Source organism: Corapipo altera, unplaced genomic scaffold (assembly GCF_003945725.1).
Source record: "Corapipo altera isolate COAL_440 unplaced genomic scaffold, ASM394572v1 354, whole genome shotgun sequence".
Lineage (NCBI taxonomy): Eukaryota > Metazoa > Chordata > Aves > Passeriformes > Pipridae > Corapipo > Corapipo altera.
Genome location: NW_020885020.1, coordinates 566,621 through 584,707, shown reverse-complemented (window position 1 = coordinate 584,707; position 18,087 = coordinate 566,621). Strand labels below are relative to the sequence as shown.

The 18,087-nt window shown below is 50.4% G+C and overlaps 1 protein-coding gene across 2 annotated transcripts in view; it reads left to right on the top strand.

Annotated features, from left to right (window-relative positions):
• The window catches only part of TWIST2 (twist family bHLH transcription factor 2), a 30,940-nt gene extending 12,853 nt beyond the window's left edge, over positions 1 to 18,087 (top strand). Inside the window, exon 2 of one of the 2 annotated variants that reach the window (XM_027667838.1) lies at positions 17,374 to 18,087. The gene's annotated coding sequence lies outside the window, so the exon portion shown is untranslated. Of the gene's footprint in view, positions 1 to 3,368; positions 3,455 to 17,373 lie in introns of those variants that run through there. The other variant, XM_027667839.1, reaches the window with a different exon arrangement.

Below are 18,087 nucleotides of genomic sequence, written 5' to 3'. Positions count from 1 at the left end.
AAGAAGGCATTAGTGGGGCAGATAATGAAAAGAGCAGGATGTGCTGCTCTCTGGGATCTGCTCCAGGCAGCGAAGGGGAGGAACAACTTCCCAAACAAGCAGCGAGAGGCTGTGCAGTGAAAAAACAAAGCGGAGCTCAAACCAATAGCAAGACTCCGGTTCAACAGGCACCAGCCCCCACTCGGTGCACCCAGACACTCCCTGGAGTTGCATTATATCCCAAATTATTTCTCCCCGGGCAGTTTGGGTGCTGTTCTTTCGGGGCTAGAAGCCCCAGGTTGAAGGCAAAGGGCATCTCAGCTGTGGGGCAGAGCTCGGAGCAGGATTGCAGACAGGAGCATTCCCAGGAGGATGAGCTTGGCTGCAGGTCTGCCTATGGATCAACGGCAAGGAAGCTCTGGAGAGGGCTGGCACTGCAGGCACTGCCTGGAATAACAGCTTTGGGAAGACCTGCGAATTTTGGAAGGAGGCTGAACCAACCCACCCTCTCTAAAAATCCTGTTGAATCCTTTTTTTGCCTTCAAAGCCGAGGGTGTAGCAGCGGAAGGGGAGCTTTCCCTGGGATTTGAGGCACTGAGTGGGAGTTGAGAGAAAGGCCGGATCTGCTGATCTCAGGGCACCACCAGGAGAATTCTGCACCAGGATCTCGAGGAGTTCACTTGGGCCAGAGCCATCCCAAGGTCTCTGATGAAAGCACAATCCTGCAAAGTGGCCAAGGGGGCTTCGGAGTCCCAAAAGCTGCAATGATTAAAAGGAAAACTGCTGAGCAAGCACTTCCTGCCCACATCGGGCTTGCCTTAAATATTTAGGCATGCTTTAAGTCACAAAGCACCAAGGGTTTTGTAGAGATGGGGATGCTTTAAAAACACCCCCAAAGTCACTCTTCTGGTCAGCATACAAATGCAAAACTCAGGGCAGAGGGAGCTGGTGGATAATTCAGACCCAAACACCTCTTGGAGTGATTTTCCCTCAGTTCCTCCCCATTCCCAGGCAGTTTCCAGCCCCACAATGTCAGACATGAAGTGAGACAGGATTGTGCTCCAAGTTCATGTGTTTAAGTTTTCCACCTAAAATCCAAATAGTGGAAACCTATTTAAAAAAAGAACCCAACCTGTTAAAAATAAAACCTATTAAAAATACTACATTAATTGATGAAATAAGGCATTACACTGAAACTGTGTGTGAGGAGGGGCTTTTATAAGAGTCATAAGTGATATTTTAGAGAGCTGCTCACATCTCCCTGTCCTTGCTGGTGTTGAGTTCAGCCTGATGGACGCTGAGGAGCCTAAAACAGGGAGAAGGCACAGCTCAAAGCTGAGGGAATCTGATCCAAGAGCTGGGATCATCATCCCAGCAGAGACAAGCAACGGAGGACAGCACCAGAGAGAACAAAGGGAGCTGAGGGGGAGGAAGCAGGAGAAGGAGCCCAGGAGACCAACAGCAGAGGAAGTAAAAGGCCTTGGAGACTGGGAAATGAGCAGCTCGGGCTGGGATTTATCCCAAAGCCTGCCCAGGCCCCAGGATAACATGAGGAGCCTGTTCACAGGGGGAATTTTTTGCTGGGCAGATCACAGAGCACTGCATCCTCCAGAGGCTGTGGGAATGATGATGGGGTGAAGGGGAGCACCAGGGTCAAGACAGAGCCAGGCTGGAAGCAGAAAGCCTCCCAGCAAAGGGCCAGGAACACCCTTTTCACACAACACATCCCAAAAGAGAGGGAAGGAGGAAAGGCTTCGGGACCCTGGGAAGGTTTCCCCACTTTCCCTGGTCCCAACCTTAACCCAAAGCTGAGCTGAAGCAGCCCAAGGTCTCCCACGGGATGTCCCTAGCTCTCAGCTGCCACCAAACTCCAGGGAGGTCAGAATTGCCCCAGATGGTTTCCCAGCTCCTCTTCCAGGGCTTTGTCTGATCCTGACTGACACAGTCTGACCCCACTGAGCCAAAGCATCATAAAACTATTGAACCCTCACTGTGTCCAGTGCCCACTTCCCACCACAGCGTGACACTTGACTCGGCATCCAACAGCCAGGACCACCTTCCTCTGACCTGTTTTTAGGGAAGGGACAGACTGGAGCTGAGGGGTGAAGCCCAAGACATTTAGGGCCCCTCCAGAGCTGAGATTTTTCTGAAAGTCACCAAGTTTTCTTCATCCTTTTGAGAATTCCAGCCTACACTCATCTCCAAGAGCCTTCAGCATTTAGTTCCTCTTTGAATCTCTTGGAAAAACTTAAATCCATAATATACCAGACCAACATAAGTAGGGATAAAGCAACATTTTCAGGTTTGAAATGCACAACTGGGAGTCCAAGTGAGGGCATGAGTTGGGGCAGAGCTGTCCCTGCATGGCCTGGGCCATCTCCAGAGGCTTGTCTGATCCTTGGACTAGACCACAGGCATTCCCTTGGCTCTCCTGTGCCTGGGGCATCCATCCTCAACCTCAAGATGACTTGGCTGGGTCTCATCAGAGGTGAAGCCCTGGCCAGGCAGGGAGTCCCCAAAAACTAAGTATCCCATCCTAGCCCATACAGACATGGAAAAGGGGACCAGATTCCCCCAGAGCAGTTGGGGAACCACCAATTCCTGAAGTCAGAGCCTGGAACAGCTCCTGTGAAAGGAATAAACTCAGTTCTTTTTATGGAGCTCAAAGATCTTTCAGGTCCCTTCCAAGCCAAACCATTTCATGATTAATGGGGCATAGATGGAAATGGTTTGGATGTTCAACACTGGAGAAGTCAGAGAGCCTCCTCCACTGGACTTAGGGCCCAAAACACAGATGAAACAGCCAAGTGAGGTGATGGGAGCAGAATAAGGATATCCCTGGATGGAGAAGCAATGCCAGCAGTTCTCCTTAGTCTCTGGAGCTGCTGGGACGTGGCACACTTGTGCCAGCTTCCTTATTCCAGCCCTACCCAGCTGGGGAGCAGCTTGCAAACACTTGGAAGGGAAGGCAGAAAGTCTTTAATGAGTCCCAAACCATTCCTGAAAAATCCATTAGCTATTATTTCAGCTGTGTGACCTCCTGAAGGGACTTTCTAGAGGGCCAGATTATGCAGGCAACTGAAAATATAAATAAGTACAGAAAGGGCAGAGATCACTTTGTTCAGCCAAAGCGTGTGGGATGTCAGGTTAAGCTTCCTGTTGGGCGCATCCCTGCACTTCCAGGAGAGGAGGGTGGCCCAGCATTCCCATTTCGCCTTCCAGCTTAAGGGAAATTGTCCCACAAGATTGAAAATTGAGCCACAAGAACCAGCCCCTCTCCTGGAGTCCTTTTGCTAAAGCTGCATTTCATTCCCTCATTTACTGATGTTGATTTAAGTAACTGCTGGTTTTAGGGAGCCTTTAATTCAAGGAACCCACTTACCTTTCAGGTGAGGATGTGGTAAAAACACATCTACTGGAGCATTTCCTAAGAACTGAGGGTCAGGGGGAAGAGGAGCCTCTCTCCAAATCTCTCTGGATCATCCCTAATGGATGAGCACCAGCTTTACAACGTTCCATGTATGTCTATACACGCACGCCTATATTTAGTGATTTACTGCTGCATGACGGGTGTACATGGATAGAGAACTTCCTCATCCCTGGAAGTGTCCAAGGCCAGGCTGAACAGGACTTGGAGCAACCTGGGCTTATGGGAGGTGTCCCTGCCCATGGCAGGGGCGTGGATTAGATCCCCTTTAAAAGTCTCTTCCAGCCCAAACCATTCTGGGATTTTAATCCACACACTTCTCTAGACAGGACAGACCAAAACTCCCCTTTTCCTTCCCTGCATTCCATCTGATTCCGTAATTAGCCTTTAAACCTTCCTTTTCAATCACCCAGCCCCCAAACATCACACCCAGATTTAACCTGGGGAACATCACAGGTAGAGAAACACTTTGCTGTGCTGCAAACACAAGCCCACGTGTAACGCTCGGTTGGACAGAGCAGAGGAGGAGGTTGGCATCAATCAGATGTTTCCATTGCCCCTGGAAACATTCCAGGCCAGGTTGGACTGGGTTTTCAGCTGGTTTAGTGGGATGTGTCCCTGCCCATGGCAGGGGGGTGTGGATTAGATGCTGTTTAAAGGTCCCTTCCAACCCAAACCATTGTGGGATTTATTGCAAACCCAAGCAGAGAAACCCAGCAACAACCTCCGAGCAAGCCCCTGATTCCCAGGAGCACCAGCTCAGCTCAGATCTGCCCATCCCAGACAGCTCGTGACATTCCCAGAGGAGCAGCACTGCCAAAGGCAAAGCACAAAGCCTTTGTTTGGAGCAGATGCTGCAAAGAGAGCTCCTCTTCCTCCCCCCAGAGCAGGGATTGCATCAGTCCCGCAGTAACTCAGGTTATTATCTCAGTGGGAACCTCCCGGAGTTCAGGCTCAGAGGTTCAAACGAGTCCAGCCTGCAGCTGGCAAACCTAAACAAGACCAGCCAGCTGGTGCTGAGCTGAGTCACTGGCTTGAAAATCTCCACTTAACCCGCTCCTTTCATCCCTGAGGCCCCAAAAACCTGAAGGCACACGTCTGCCTGTGGCAGGATGGCGAGGCTCCGAAGGCCAGTGCGCGGCAATTTTCCAGAGCTTTATTTCTGGGCTGCTGTGCGAGTGCTGCACACAAATCATCTTCCTGGGAGCCACTTGCTGGGCTTTAGGGATTCAGCAGAGCATGTGCTAAATCCCACCAAAGCCACGTTTGGACATGAGGCATGTGATTAAATACCCCACTAAACACAGAGGAGCAAAGGACACAATGACTTATCTGCTCCTCGAGCAGAGGGATTCCATCTCTGCCTGTTTCTTCCTCCAAGAGTTTGGACTTGGAGTGAGACTGTTTGTCCCCTTTGAAAAGCAGCAGCGAGGGTGTGGTCAGCTTCATTTTACCCCTTGTGAAGCCATAAAATCCAGCAGTGGGATGGGAAAGTGTGAAGGGGGTCATTTATTTATGGGAAAGCATCACAGAAAGCTGGGGGAGAATAAAAGCAGAATAAAATAAGATTTTCAAACTGATTAGATAGTCACTGCATTGGGAATTAAAAGCTGCAGGGGGGTGGTTTACGGAAGTGGAGGCTCTTGGAGCAGAGCAGTGGGTTGGGAAACTCATCCTGGGGAGCTCAGAGCACCATCCCGGCTGGAAATGTGTTGCTGAAAAGGTTGTGAGTAAGGGCTGGATCCCTCTCCCGCTCCCCTGCCCGGCATCAGCCCCGGAATACTTTCAGGAAAGCCCATAAAGCAGCTGGCCAAGCTCACGCTGATGGGCTGATGAGTCTTGGAAAAAGGAGTGATTCAGGGTTGCTCAGAGCCTGCACAGGGACCTGTGGGATATTCCCATCTCCTCAGGAGACCAGGATCCTGATGGCAACATCCAAACCCACAAAAATCCAGACCAAATGTCTCAGCCATGGCCAGCTCAGCCCCTCTTCTGTTGCCTTCCTCTCCCCCCACCCCCAGGAGCCACCACAGCCCAAGGTGCCCAAGCAGAGCTGCAAACCAACACAAACATCCAGCACTTGTTCAGTCAGAGCCTGCCGAGGAATTTCCCACAATCACAGGATCCTTTGGGATGGAAAAGACCTCTGAGATCATCAAGTCCAGCCTTTGGCTAGTCACTAGATCAGAGCACTGAGGGCACTTCCAGTTGTTTCCTGAACACCTCCAGGGATGGGGACTCCACCCCCACGGCCCCTTGGCAGCCCATTCCAAAGCCTGACAACCCTTTCCATGATGAAATTCCTCCTGATGTCCAGCCTAAACCTCCCCTGGTGCAGCTTGAGGCCACGTCCTCTTGTCCTGGATGTCATAACACACACCAGAGCTTGGCCAGAAGCACATTTTTTCCCAACGCTGGCTCCCCTCCATCAGTTTTGCTCAAGAAAAAGCCAACTCTCAAAAGATTGGAGCAGGGAATGAACTGCCCCACCTGCACATGGAAATGCCAAACCCAGAGCCAGCCGGGTGACCCTTCTGGAAGGTCAAGCCTAAGTTCCCTTCTCTGCATACTCCAAAACCTCTGCCAGCCTTGCCTCGTCCTGCCGAGGGCTCCCGAGGGCTCCTGAGGCAAAGCTGCAGAGAACAGCCAGAGCTGGAAGGATCATCCAGTCCAACCCCTGGCCTGGCACAGGAGGTGCTTGGACACCCCCAGGAAACAGAGGCAGCCTCTGGAAAAGGCTGGTGAGGAAAGGAGGAGAGGAAGGAAAGAGGAGGGAGAGCTGCTCACAAACACCAAGGCGGGGCAGGAAGGGGCTCATTACCCTGAACGACAACTAAAAGGGCTGAGAATGAAATCTAAAGGCCTGGCTTTAAGGAGCTTGGTTTAAGGTTTTGAAACCTGGTTTAAGGCTCAGGCTGGATCTCAGTGAAAGGTTCTTCCCCCCAGAGGGTGGTCGGGCACTGACCAGGCTCTCCAGGGCACCGGTACCAGAGCTCAGGGAGTGTTTGGACAATGCTCTGATGGACAGGGTGGGATTGTTGGGGTGTCCTGGGCAGGGCCAGGAGCTGGACTGGATGATCCTTGGGAGTCCCTTCCAGCTCAGGATAGCCTGTGATTCTAAGCACGGCCATTCCATCTGCGTGGATGGGGAGTTCTCTAAGTTTCCTGAGAAGGGTATGTGGTACTTGGAGTAAAGGCTGGAAGAAATGGCACAGGAGGGATGCAGGACCCAGGATGGCTTTTGCCCGGCTTGTGTCCTGCTGATGTGGCTGCCAGAGCATGGAAAACAGAGGGAAAGAGCCCCAGGGCACTAGCAGACAACCAATGCAAACCTATTCAAATTCCAAGTCACCAGCAGCATTCCCAGAGACAAGGTCTGGCATCAATCCCATCCAGGGTGCCCAAAGTGCCAGTGGAGATGACCTGAGATGCTCTCCCCAGCCCCACACATCCCAGAGAGCCTCACTCCGTGCCTAGTGCTCCTTATCCCAGCAGGATTGTTTGTCCTATAAAAATATAAATCCCTGTGCACGAGGGCAATCCCACATATTTTAAAGAGTTGGGCTCCTCTTGTCATAAAACAGGATCAGAGCAGCTTTATTGACTGTAGCAGAGTGAAGGTGGGTTATTCCAAGTGGGAATTTGGCCCCTTGACTTTAATGACGCTGTGGTGATTAATCCCAGATGGACACATGGCCTGGTCCAATCTCTTCCCAAAGTCCTGGGAGATTAAACACCACCCTTACTCAGAGCCAGGGAGGTATCCTAAAAAACCATCACCTGCTGTCATAGGAAAGGAGGATGGATTGGGATTAAGGACTTCAAGGAACTTCAGGAGCATGTTTTTCAAAGACTGCTGGGATGATGATGGAGTAACATCCTTTCCTCTGCAAACACCTGGGAATGTCACCTGGGATGGGAGTCCAAAACCTGGGCATGGTGACACTGGACAAGGAGATGGGGAATCCAGGGAATTCTTCCCACTGGGGGCTTTTTGTGATGCTCTGTGAAGCTCCATACCTGTAAAAGCAGGATTAAATCCATCTGTGCCTCAGGGAAGCTGCCCCGGAGGCTCTTTGCCACAGCAACAAAGGGAAAACTTTCCTTCCTACTCCAAATGCCCACAAAAAGGGTCTTTTTTTTCAGCAGTCATCTCCAAGGCTCACTCAGCATTTTGCTTCCCAGAGTCCTATCCTCAAGGACCACATGTTTTGCAGGGAATGAATCCACTGAAAACTAAAATCCCTTGAGCTCCTTTACACGGAGAGAGACAGTGAAGCTGCACCATGAGGAGAAATCCCAAAATAAACCAATTCCAAGGCGGGTGCTGGTGGGTTTTTGGGGTCTCAGGTGGTACAAACACAGAGTGGAGGGGACCTACCTCATCTTCCCATCACATCAATCATGCAGAGGAATTATTCCTGGCTATGGGAATGTCTCTCCCCAGATTTGCTCTGGGGGTCTCTCTTCCCAAATTTGCTCTGGAGGTCTCACTCCTCAGATTTATTCTGGGATTCTCTCTCCCTAGATTTGCTCTGGGAGTCTCTCTCTCCAAATTTGCTCAGGGGGGTCTCTCTCCCCAAATTTGGCACCGCATGGGCCAAGGGGACTATGATGGCTGGGTATTGCATGCAGAGGAGACACGGGGAAGAAATCCCTGGATTTGCACTTCCCTGGCTCCAGGATGCCAGTATCTCTCCCCAGATTTGCTCTGGGGGTGTCTCTCCCAAATTTTGGCATCAAACAGGTCAAGGGGACTGTGAGGGCTGGTGTTGCAAGCAGAGGGGACACGACATTTCCATGGGGAAGAAACCCCTGGGCTTGCACTTCCCTGGCTCCAGCCTGGCCTTCCAAGCGTTCCTGAAGTGCAGCACCTGGAATGTGATGTAATCTGAGGCTTGATGGGCAGCAGCAGCCCACGTCCAGCTGTGCACATCTGGCCTCCAGGTGTTCCAGCTGCTCTTTGTCAGGGACTGTGTGGAACATGAAAAAGCCCCCCAAGTTCGGGAGGCAATCCTACCTGTCCCAGGGATTGTTCCCAGAAGCCCTCAACATTCCATGGATTTTATGGCTCTGCTTGTTAGTGGGTGGCCCCAAGGTTTTTTGTTCAGTTTCTTTAAATCATTATTTTATTTAAATTGAGGGGTTTAAACCATAAATTCTGTTAAAACCAGGATTTTTCCTTGTTATTAATTCCACTGGCGTTAATCCACTGAGTCACTGGTATCATCCTCTCCCTGATTTACTCCCAGGAGCAGATGTTACTACAGAGTCTTTGTGCTGCCCAGATGAAAATTAGGCAGATTTGGAATTTTGGATAATTGAAAATTAGCTGGAGATGAAAATTGTTCTTCCTTGTGCTCCTTCTATGTCTGGACAGAGCAAGACTTGCTCCTAAAGAATTTAATCTATCCAGGGATTGGTAAAATGGGGAAATCCAAATCTCATCCATGGTGCAGGTCCAGTCCTGGATCATCCCACAGGGATTCTGATGCTCCTGAGGTTTGCTGCACCCAGGAAAACTGGGAGAGCAGGGAAGCTTCTGGCTGAGCAGGCCAGAGACAAAGAGTTCCTTTGGAAAAAGAATAAAGCCCCAGATGGATAGATTTATTTTTAGGGAAGGTGTTTGTCCCCAAATTTGTGTTATTTTGGCAGGAAGGCAGAGGGGGAGGAGGTTTGCCTTTGGAAAACTCCCTGCTCTTCCCAAAGGGGTGTTTTTAGAGTCCACTTCTTATCCTGGTTGTGTTTATCCCTGAAAGGACAGGCTGGGACCTCGGGCACATTTCACATCCTAAACTAAACCCCCCTCAGCTTCCAAGCTGTGTTTGTGCAGGATGAGATCTGAAGGAGGCTTTTCTTAGGAAGTGTCAGGCCCACCCAGAACCTTGATTTGAGTGCCCTCATCCTTGGTCTGAACCTCCTCAGCCTCAGAGCCTCCCTTTAGGGCCACCTCTGTGTCAGGGCAGGTTCTCCACCTCAACCCCGTGTACTTCCCAAGAACATCCCGTTCCCTGCCTTTTTTCCCACTCCCTGCTGCTTATTCCACACCTTCTGTGCCTGGTGTTTGTTTGGCTCAGGGGGTGGGGATGAGCCAAGGGGAGACATTATGAGCTCTTTTAGCCAGGAGGGCTGGTGGTGGCTCTCCCTGTCCCCTCACCCTCCCGTGGCTCAGGAGATGCTGGTGGTTGCTCCCGTGAGGCAGCCAGAGCTTCCACGGTCCTTCCAAACTGCTTTTTCCTGCCTTTTTGCAACTTCTCGTTAGCAGCTTCCTCCTCTTGGCAATTCCTTGCTTTTCCAGTGATGTGCTGCCAAGGTTTTAACAGGGGGCTCCCACCAACCTGCCTCCTCCCCTCCCAGCTGCCCCCAGCCCCCTTCAGGCTGTGGAGGAGTGTTGGGATGAGGGAAGTTTGCCTTTGGAGGAGGGTCCTTCCTGTCTAAAGCTTCCCCCCTGCCCCCCCTCCCAGTTTAGACCTGATTTTATATTTGTTTGAATTCTCTGGCGAGGGAGGGACACCTTGGAGCAAACATTCCTGACTGTCCAGAGGTTGTGCAGAGGGGAAGGACACAACACAGGAACTCAGAGCATCCCAGCAGTAAAATGCTTCCTTGCTCAGCATTCCCTTCTCCTCTCCAGCTCCAGGTGACTGATTTGAGCTGGAGTGGTGAAGAACTGGCCTTTTCTAGGTGTTTTGGGTCCAAAATGTAAGTTTTTTCCGTGGGAAGTGTTTGGCAGGTCCCTGGGCATGATGGAGGCCACCTTGGCTTTCTCCTCTTGATGTCTTCTTCTCAAGGGTTCGTTCCATCCATCCATCCATCCATCCATCCATCCATCCATTCATTCCAGGCCAGGTTGGAGAAACCTGGGCTAGTGGAAGGTGTCCCTGCCCATGGCAGGGAGTGGAATGAGATGATGAGCTGTAAGGTCTCTCCCAACCCAAACCATCCTGGAATTCTCTGGCTGGCTGTGGGCACCAGTAACTTTTTCTGCAGCAGTAGAAGGAAAGAAAAAAAAAAGATTTAAAGCAATATTATTGAGTCATTTCAGTCAACATTGGTTGCTTCCTGATATTGGACTTATTTGGGGGGAAAAAAAAAGAATCACAGGATCAATTAGGTTGGAAAAGACCTCTGAGTTGGAGTCCAACCTATAATCACTATACTTCTCCCTGCTCTGGGTGTTATTTAGGAGAAGAGCGCTCCCACGTGCCCTGGATTTCTCTCAGGGTGGGTGAGGCACTTTTTGGTCAGTCCCAACCTCGTGGCTGTGCTCCACCAGCCTGGGCTCCGTCCTGCTCCAAAGGCTGGGGTCACACATGGCCAGGAGGCACCAGGATCCTTCACTGCCTCAATTTTCCCCAGACTGTGAGGTCTGACCTTCCTCAAGGATGCACAAGATGTTCTGGAGAGGGAGAAATAGTCTCAGGGCAAGAGGAAAAGGCTTCAATCTCCAGTTCCTTATTCCACATCCCCAGAGAGGTGGAATCCCAATGAAAACTGAGGAGCTGCTGGATGCAGGGAGGATGTTTTACCTGCAGCCATCCACCAAGTTCTTAAAAGCCTGGATTTAGGTGAGAAACACCCCAAAAATCCAGGGATGTCTGCTGGATTTAGCCTTCTGTGGGGGAAACACCCCAGAAATCCAGTGTGGGGGGAAGCCTCCCAAAAATCCAGGGATTTCTGTTGGGTTTAGCCTTTCATGGTGGGAAACACCCCAAAAATCCAGGGATTTCTGCTGGGTTTAGCCTTCTGTGGGGGAAACACCCCAGAAATCCAGTGTGGAGGGAAGCCCCCCAAAAATCCAGGGATTTCTGTTGGGTTTAGCCTTTCATGAAGGGAAACCCCCCAAAAATCCTGGGATTTCTCCTGGGTTTAGTGTTTTATAAAGGGGAAAACCCCAAAAATCCAGGGATTTCTGCTGGGTTTAGCCTTTTGTGGGAGAAATACCCCAAAAATCCTGAGATTTCTTTTGGGTTTAATCTTTCATGAGGGGAAACCCCCCAAAAATCCAGAGATTTCTCCTGGGTTTAGTGTTTTATAAGGGGAAACCCCCCAAAAATCCAGGGATTTCTCCTGGGTTTAGTGTTTTATAAGGGGCAAGACCCCAAAAATCCAGGAATTTCTGCTGGGTTTAGCCTTTTGTGGGGGAAACACCCCAAAAAATGAAAGGATTTCTTCTGGCTTTAGCCTTTTGGGAGGGGAAACCCCCCAAAAATCCTGGGATTTCTACTGAGTTTAGTGTTTTATGAGGGGAAACACCCCAAAAATTCAGGGATTTATGCTGGGTATAGCCCTTTGTGGTGGGATAGCCCCCAAAAGTCAAGGTCCTGCTGCTGAGCAAGGTGGTATTTTTCCTAAAAAGTGGCATTTTTTGCACCATCCAACTCACAGAAATATTTTAAATTTAAAAAAGGCCAGTCTTAAATTCAAACAAATATATATTTCAATTAAACAAGCTCCAATTTAAACAAATTTGATCAATTTAAATTTAAACAGGGCTTGGTCCTAGACCAGGACCTGGTCTAGAGGAAGGTGTCTCTGCCCATGGAATGAGATAGGCTTTAAGATCCTTTCCAACTAAACCAGTCTGGAATTCTGGTATTCTATGAAATATGTGCTGCCATCCATTTTGGCTCCATTTGACAGTTCCATAAGATTGGGAATATCCCTTTGGTGATCCCGCAGCAATCCATAGACCAGCACATCCCTTCTTCCTTCAACTTGGCTATAAAAATCTCTGGGAGTACATCGAAACATTAAACAGGAATACAACACCTGCAGATGGGGTTTTCCCAGCCTTAAACACAACACAGCCCTGGAATTCCATCCCCATGGAATCCATGGGGGATTCAGCTGAAGTACTCCATGTGGTTTAGGTCAGGTTGGAGCCCTTTTTGGCGGGGGGGGGAGTGGGAATTAGGTGATCCCTAAGGTCCCTTCCAACCCAAACCACTCCATGATTCCATGATCCTGTGATTCCGGCTCCTGCCAGCCACCACCTCTCCTCCATCCTAACACATCCCTGCTGCTTCCCAGAGATAAAAGCCAAGCCAAAGCAACTCCCTGTGACTCCTTCCTTCAGTTTGGATCGTCCAGCTCCCAGGAGCACTCAGCCCCGTGCAGAGCTGGAAAGGAGATTTTGGGAGGCTCACAATTAGGTCAAAATGACCTTAATTCCCTCCAGGTCGAGGTGGGATTCTGCTTTGCAAACAGGGAATGCTGCCTTCCAGCTTTCCAGCCTCCAACACCCAGTCCCGGGGATGCCATCGGCGTTTTTGGAGCACGGCTCTTTTCCACTCTTCCCATACACCAAAACAGCTGGAACATTTTTTTTTACCCAGCTCCAGAAAACAAAAACAATGGCAAAAAAAGAGGAATCACTGTCAGGCATGGAAGATTTTCAGCTGGAGCAGCACGAGTTTCAGGAGGTTTTGGAGCGTATCAGAACACCCCGGGATGCTGGAAGGGAAAGTGGACAAACCTGAGCGGGGATATTCCCACTGGTCCATGCTGTGTGTTCCCAAAACAGCTGGGAATGCTGGTCTCTGCTTCATGGGCATGGGATGAAGGGCTGAATTAGGGGGGTTTGGCAGGGAGCACCTCCTGTAGGTGAGGAAAACCTGGGAATTAGGGGATTTCTGTGTCCCCAGCAAGACCCTCCTGGGGATCCCAGACCACTGCACTTCAAGCTGCCACAAAGGTCTGAATGTCCATCCTTTGGCTGGCAAACCTGGGGATGGGTTGGATCACTGAGGGGGGGAGAGAGGAGGATGGGATGGTTGTGGGGAGAGAGGAAGGTGGGATGGTTGTGGGGAGAGAGGAGGATGGGATGGTTGTGGGGACAGAGGAGGATGGGATGGTTATGAAGAGAGAGAGAAGGATGGGATGGCTGTGGGGACAGAGGAGGATGGGATGGCTGTAGGAGCCAGGAACCTACAGTGGTTCCATCCATCCCACTCTCCCAGGTGACACAGGGCTCTCCCGCCCACAATGATCCAAACTCAGACTTCCAGCCTGGGAGACAAGACACAGAAATCCATCCTCCTCTCCAGCTCGGCATTTCCAAGCTTTAAAAAGCACAATCCTCTTCCTGGAGCCGCTTGCTTTGGCATTTCAGAGTTCCATGTCAGCCCTTTTCCCTGGGAAGGCCCACATGTGTCCCCCAAGTCACGCTCCACATTGTTCCCTGTGGTTTTAGCCTGTCCCTGTGCCCACAGGGAAGGAGGCACCAGGGGGGTGACATCATGCAATAACTGAACTGCTCCTATTTATTCATTTATTTTGAAAAATAATATTAAAGGCAGCTGCTGCTTAGCACAGAATGAAAGATTGGGCTGATTTTCTACAGCAGGAGAGTCCCCTTTTGTGTCCTAACCCAGCACTGCTCGGGCTATTCCAGAATAAATTTTTAAACTAAAGGAGGAGAGATTTGGATGGGATATTAGGAAGAAAGTCTTGGCTGTGAGGGTGGGGAAGGGCTGGGATGGAATTCCCAGAGAAGCTGTGGCTGCCCCATCCCTGAAGTGTCCAAGGCCACATGGAGCAATGTGGGCTAGTGGAAGGTGTCCCTGGATGAGCTTTAAGGTCTTTCCAATCTGCAGTTCCATGAGCTCCTCTCTATCCCATTTTCCTCATCTTGATGACTAAGTAGGTTCTCTCCAGCCCTGGGTGACACCCAGAGAGGTCACTGCCTGAGGCACTTGCTCTGCCCTGTCCAGGCATTATTTCCAAGCAGAAATAACTCAACACGGACTTCTCTGTCCCCATTCACCCTATAACAGGTTTGGAATATCTTACCAGTTTTTATGCAGCACCTGGAGCACTAAATCCTTCTGAATTAAGAGCACGGATGAGGACCAGCAACCTCAATGCTTATGGCAACTCCAGCTCCTTCCAGAGGTTCCCAAAGGCAGCTCCCATGGGAAGTGCCCTGTGCTGTCCCACTGAGCAGGGCTGGGCTAAACCACACTGGTTTTTCCTTCCCCAAGGTGAAGGGAAAGGGAGGAGGAAACGGTTTATAAACTTCTCAGTGACTGCTGAAATCCTCCCCGCTGCTGTGCTCACACCCCTCACCCCCCCTCACCCCCTGAGCCCCTCCCCACCCCCCAAAAACAGGGCAGGAAGGTGGACCAGCAGCTTCCTGGGAGGGATTTGGGCTGGAAGAAACCCCCATGGAAGGAGAGAGGCTGAGCCCTGAGGGCAGAACCTTTGTTTTACATTCTCGACTTTCAAAGAAGCTGACAAACCTTAAAAACAAAACAAAACAAAACAAAACACAACAACAACAAAACCACACCAAATCCCAACAAAACCAACTAACAAACAAACTCCAACAGTTTCCCTGCATTTCCCATTTCATTTGCGCTCTTGGCCACGTCATGGAAATGATTTCACTCCTTTTGTAACCCAAACCACCCCAATCCTATATAAGCAAAGGCCTTGGGGACTTGTTGTGAAATTTCCTGCAACTAGGGCTGTGTTTTGCTGCCACCTTCCATCAAGCCAGAAGCCCTTGGGATTTCCAGGCTGTGGAATGCTCCTTATGTGGCTGGGAAGTTCTCCTAAAGCAGGGAAAACTAGAGCAGGAAGCCCTCCATTCGAGGGAGCTGCATTGGGTCTGAGCGAGCTACAGGGTGGGAGAAATGCTTGGAAAACCCGAAGAAATGCTTGGAAAACCCAAGGAAATGCTTGGAAATCCCAGGAGAAAGTAGTTCCCATCCCTGGAAGTGTTCCAGGCCGAGTTGGACAGGGCTCAGAGCAACCTGGGCTAGTGGAAGGTGTCCCTGCCCATGGCAATGAGATGGGCTTTAATGTCCCTTCCAATTCATCCTGGAATTCTGTGAGATGTGTTTTCAGCAGAGACTGTCACTGTACATCACCTCTCAGTCCAGACACTGCAATCCTACATTATTATAATATGGAATTATGGCATCCAGCTATGCCTTGGAGGATCCCAAGGTGCCTTACAGGCACCACCGGCTCAGATCCCGCAGGCACCGGGAGACAGGAAGGGGTGGACTGGGGTTTCCCAACCAGAGAAACTGAGGCACACGCAGGGAGGGCAATCCCAGCTGTGCATGAGCTGGGATTAAAACCAAGCTCTGGAAAGCTGTGCTACCACACCAGCTCAGTGCTGGGAAAAAACTCTACCCCCTCCTTGGAAAATCCATAGCTGCTTCTTTCCAGAGTAAGCCCCATGAAATATTTTGGGTTGGAAAGATCTTCGAGTCCAGCGGTTAACCCAGCACTGCCAGGTCCCACCCCATGTCCCCAGGTGCCACATTTCCATTGATCTCTGTAATTAAACAGGGGAAGGAGCCCAGGAAGGTCCTGTTGCCTCGTTTTCCAGCTCCAGAAGGCAGCTGGGGTCGTGCTTCCCCTCCTGGTGTGTGAGGAGTGGGGGATCAGGGCCAGCAGAAGGCACTGGGTTTACTGGGACACTTCCAGCTGGGCTCTCCAGGACCAAGGGGCAGGAGCCTTTGGCTCCACGAAGCCTTTGGCTGCAGTGTGGTGGGGACAAAAGGAGGAAGGAGCAGCCCACAGATGGTTTGGGGGCATTTTCCCTCTTCCTCAGCCAGGAGGTTCCCCCTGACGGGACTCAAGGAGCAGATTCCTGATGTGAGGATCTCAAGCCAGAGTCAGAGGATAATGTCACAGAACCACAGAGTGGTTTGGGTTGGAAAGGACCTCCAAGAGAACCCCCTGGGAGCAGGAGAGGGGACATGGCAGAGCCATTCCAGAGCTCGGGGGCCACTGCCCACAGGGTGGAGCATCACCACAGGAGAACAGGGAAGCCACAACACCTCCTAGCTCTGAACTGCTGGGAAATTCCCAGTTCTCCAGCTGTCCAGAGCCAAGAGAGCTGCTGGGAACCAGAAAGAACCATTGGAAACGAGATGCCTCAGGGCAGCAGCAGCAGAGCAAGGTGTTTGTCCTGGGTTTCAAATCATCAGCTCCCACATCACAGCTCTGCTCCGAGGGCAGCTTTGTGCTCACCTCTGCAGTCCTGGGTGGGATTGAAAAAATCCATGGGAATAGAGCAGCCCAGGATTGCTTTTTGCCAGATTTTACCTCGTTTTCACAGCTCAGAGAAGAGCAGGCCACAGCAAAGCCTCCTGTAGCTGGCAGGGCCCACCCTTCCACCCTCCCTCTGCCTGCTGGAGAAAATCATCGCAAAAACAAAAAAAAACATCAGAAAATTGCTCTGTGGTATCTTCCTCCTCCCTGGATTTTATTTTCCTGCCCTGAATCCCTCCCTGGCCAGCCTTAGGAGAGGGACAGCAGTCATCTGACAGACTGGGCATCCCCAACCCACCACCCCAAGCAGCTGAGCTCAGCAGTTGAGCTCAGCTCTAAGTGGTCCTGGGCAGCCTGTCAGGTCCCTGAGCTCGTCTGCAGAATGTGTTGTAATTAGATAATTAATGACTTGGAAATGGAAGGGGGGGTTTGGGAAGGTTTGGAAAGAAGAAAGGAAGGGAAATACAAAGGGAAATGGAAATCAGCTAAATGGAAGCTTTCCTTAGCAGGTGGAAATTATTATATCTGGTTTTTGACTCTAAACTTGGGCTGCACATCCCAAAGTCAAAGGAATTGGGAAGTTTATGCTGTTCTTTCGCTGTTGCTTTTGAGTTTGGATATTGCATGGAAAGAAAACACTCCTTTACAGCAGGATTTGCCTGATTGTGTGGGAAGAGCTGTGGATGGGCTTTCTAAAGCCCTTCTCAGGAGGCTGAGCATCCCATCTCCCCATTCCTTAAGGCATTTCCCATCCCCAGGCTTAGGGGATGCTCCTGGTGAACTGGATCTCTCCCAGCACGGATTCACCACGTTCTAGGATGAGGGGCAGGGCTGAACAGGTGGATATGAACCACAGCTGGATTTCTAGGGTAAAAGAACTTCCCAGACAACACATCTCAGAAAGATGTTCAGTGTGTTTATTTTTCTTCTCTTCTTTTTTCCCTTCTCTCCAGAGTGTCCAGCGTCTGCAACTGAAGTGGAATTGGGATTTATCCAAGTTTGTAGCTTCTGAAACCTTAAAAACCTCAAGTCAACTGGTCCAAAAGACCCCTCTTGACCTCCCTGGCTCTGAACTCTCGGTGGAGCACTTGGACTGAGCAGAAAACAGCACCAAACGGGCTGGAAGTTTGCAACCTCTCCCCCCAAAGCCGCTGACCAGCGAGAAGAGGAGAAGTGACATTCCTGGCTGCCCGTTGCCGTTGGGTTTCTTGTCTCTCTGTCCCTGGCTTTGGGGTTTTAGTGCCAATTTCTATTTTTTTTTTTCTGAAAAAAAACACAAGAGAAATCTTAATTCAGGAACGCATTGATGAGACATCTTTGGGTTTGGTTTTACTCCCCCTGAACTGTAGCGGGTTTGGGTTGTTTTGTTTTTTTTTTCTTTTTTTTTTGAGGTATTTTTTGAAAGTCAAACCCTGATTTCTTGTACAGTCGTGGCAAAACCGGACCAAGGCTCTCAGAAAAAAATAGGAAAAGAAGGACAAAAGCCCACGGTGTGCCCAGCTCCCTGCATGATTTGTGACAATAAAGCCTGGATCACAGACTGCCCTCCACACTCTGCCACCTCTCCCTTATTGCTCCATGATTTGCTACAGCTCATCCTGTTCCCCTTTTTTTTTTGTTTGTTTTTATTTTTATTATTTTTCTTTTTTTTTCTGTTCCAGTGTATA